Source organism: Lactuca serriola, chromosome 8, assembly GCF_051521515.1.
Source record: "Lactuca serriola cultivar US96UC23 chromosome 8, Lser_US96UC23_V15, whole genome shotgun sequence".
Classification (NCBI taxonomy): Eukaryota; Viridiplantae; Streptophyta; class Magnoliopsida; order Asterales; family Asteraceae; genus Lactuca; species Lactuca serriola.
Genome location: NC_136415.1, coordinates 164,409,719 through 164,413,327, shown reverse-complemented (window position 1 = coordinate 164,413,327; position 3,609 = coordinate 164,409,719). Strand labels below are relative to the sequence as shown.

General features: G+C 26.8%; 1 long non-coding RNA gene across 1 annotated transcript; it reads right to left on the bottom strand.

The window, feature by feature from the left end:
- Positions 1–297: 297 nt before the first annotated feature.
- On the bottom strand, positions 298–1,349 carry LOC145071035 (uncharacterized). The gene is made up of 2 exons (XR_013690196.1): positions 1,173–1,349; positions 298–691 (listed from the first exon to the last, which is right to left on the bottom strand). It is a non-coding gene; the product is annotated as an uncharacterized LOC145071035 (long non-coding RNA).
- Positions 1,350–3,609: the final 2,260 nt, after the last annotated feature.

Below are 3,609 nucleotides of genomic sequence, written 5' to 3'. Positions count from 1 at the left end.
TACGAAGTTAGTCAAATTTAGATGCTAAACTAGGAGCTATCTATTCCAAACCTAGTGAAAATAGTAACACAACATCAATAGTTAGAAGCCAGTTGGATTATAACATCCCAAAAACCCAGATTGAAAATTTTCATTTTTAAAATAGTGTGACATCTATTTATATAAAATTATATTCAGGATAAACCATTTGTTCATTAATCATTATTTAGAAATCTGAGTTATAATGAAGACAATGTGGAATCTTGAGTCATAGAGTTGATGATGTGTGTGTACAATCACCCCATTCACAATCCGATAAGTACCGAAAAAATATTTAACACACAAGTATAAGTACAAAGTTTAGTAAGTTTCCAAAAATATCTAATACAACACAACATAATAATCAACTATGGGTTCTCAGCAACCCTGAGGAGTATCAGTAGTCCTAGTGGGATAACAACATGCCCTGTGGATTAACAACACACATCACAAATTATCAACAACCTTGGGGACTATCAACAGTTCCATGGACTCACAGTGGCCTAAGATTTATCAACAACCCAGTTCACATATAACAACTATCAATAATTAAGACCCAGCCGTTCAACATGCACATATTACCACACAGACAAGTATAGTGAGAGGACTCACCTTTCAAGTAGCACTTAAACAACATACCTCTCACCTGGTGAAGAATAATCCTACATGGTACCTAACAATAATAACGAGTAACCTATCATTTCTTGTGTGTTCTACATTCCATTACGATATAGTGTGCTACAATTTCCAAGTTTTCTTTGCAGATACATAATGATTAGTAAAAGGACAAAATGAATTACATGAAGATAGCATGTATGACTTTTATAGACTTCAAGCTGCACATGTGATTTATAGTTGTAAATTTGGAATGCCTGAGTATCCATCTTTTTGTAGATATTTCGATGAAGGTATGGATGTCAGATGAAGTTTTTTTCTACATGCACCTATCTAGTTTAAACAACATTTTGTAACTTAATAGAGAAACATATAATATTATATACCTATTAATTAGAATTATGGAGAAAAAATAATTATATTTTGAAACCAAGTGACATCCCAATAGCCAAATAAAGTTTGAATTGAAGAAGAAAAAATCAGATATAAACTCCATGTATTAAAACACTAGACCATACTGGAAAACACAAAACACTTACGTAAACCACCAGATGCCACAAGAAAACACCTGACACCATCGGAAACCACACCACCTGACACCATCGGAAACCACCAAGCCAGGAAACTACAAGACACCAACAATCTAAAAACACCAGGGTTCCATTTTACGTTATTTAATCATTTATAGTCATTAATAACAATCAAAAAACTTAAAAAAAAAAAAAAAAAAAAAAAAACTCTAAAAAACACCAGGTTTCCATTCTAAGTTGATTTAATTATTTATATTCATTAATAACAAATAAAAAATAAAAAACTTAAAAAATAGATAAAGAGAAAGGACAATATGGTATTTTCATCTCTACAAGCGGATGAAAAACGCAATAAAACCAAAACCTAGGAACTGTTCGAGTGCAAATGAAAACATAAAGACCAAACGAAAATATTTTATAAACCATAGGGGTCATTTTCATAATTTCTTCTTTCGGATACGCATTCAGTAATTACGAAAAACATTTATTTCGTTTTGGACATGAATTATGGAAATTAGGAAAAACCTTTGTTTCATTTATAATATGCATCGAGTGAAGTACGTAAATGGTTTGCGAGGCAAACAGAAAACTCTAAAGTTGAAACCATACATTTGGTCCTCTTTTGTTACAAACGAGCATGACAGGCACCAAATATCATTTAGGCAATGCAATAATATGGTTTTAACATCAATTAATTTATGCTTACATGACATCTCTTAACATATGTAATAATATGTGAAAACTATTCTTTTTTCATGTGGTGTTAAGCCATTTTGTCGTCTCAAACTTTTTCCAACGCCAGTTAAAAATCAACCAACTTTTTTTTATTCCTTTTTCTTTTTTCATCGGTGTGATGGTGTGGTGCATATTTCCAAGAAACAATGGAGTCGTGTGGAGAATAACACAACAAATGATCATTCATATAAATTATATGAAATATAATTGTAACTTTCTTTATTAGACAAATAGGCCATTCATATCTAATGTTTTGTTAGGGTTTTGCTAACTTTATTAATTAGAATACATTAGTTATCCTAAAAAATAAAAAAAAAATTAAAAATTCAACTGAATATTCAAAACGATGCTTATCTGCACATGGTTGGTGAGTTCATTGATAATTGTTAATTGTAAAAATATATGTTTTAGAATATATATATATATATATATATATATATATGTGTGTGTGTGTGTGTGTGTGTGTGCGCGCACACACACACACACACACAAGGGTGGTATTTTCATTGACAATTCCTAATTGTAGAAAATGAATAGAAATACATAGAAAAAAAAATAATTTAAGATGTCTAATATTTATTTTAACTTTATAAAGCTAAAAATCACAGGTTTTGGAACAAATTCCCTAAAAAATATATCTTAAAAAAAACGATTTTATAATCAATGTAGCGATTTTTAGTTTTGTAAAGTAAAAAAAAAAAGATTAAACATCTCAAAGTATTTTTTATACATTTTTATGGTTTATAGGATAATTTTTAGGTTTATGCATTTTCAATTGATATATATATATATATATATATATATATATATATATATATATATATTTTAACTTTAGAAAGCTAAAAATCACAGGTTTTGGAACAGATTCCCTAAAAAAATATATCTTTAAAAAACACGATTTTATAATAAATGTAGCGATTTTTAGTTTTGTAAAGTAAAAAAAAAAAAAGATTAAACATCTCAAAGTATTTTTTATACATTTTTATGGTTTTTAGGATAATTTTTAGGTTTATGCATTTTAAATTCATATATATATATATATATATATATATATATATATATATATATATATATATATATATATATATATATATATATATATATGGATACAAGTGTTTTCTCTTAGAAAACTCTCCAACAAGTTTCATTATTTTAATCATTTTATAGTTGTTTTCTATTTTACACCTTACATTTAATAATAAATTATGCCCTACCAATATTTACAAATTTTCATTTTGGTTAGACTTTTGTGTGTATATATATATATATATATATATATATATATATATATATATATATATATATATATATTTATATCCTTATTAAATCATTTTTGTCCAAATTAATATTTATCCTTTACAAAATTTTAAAATAGCATATGCTTGTTTAACATCAAGATGTCATATATATGTCTTTTAAATACCAAAATATCGTAGATGCCATTTTCAAAATCAAAATATAATCAGTAATATCTAAAATATTCTGCATCTAAATCATAAGAATATTCAACAACAAAAACAAAGCAATCAATGTTTACATTCCATAAAACACACTGAAGATGAACCATTATGTTTGTCAAGAGACCGATATTACAATACTTTGGAAGAAGACGTTCCATTATTATAGATACGAGGATAATATGGTTATTTTTTAGTTAATAAAATAATTTTAAGACATAAAAAAATGATTATGAACTTATCAAAACATTATA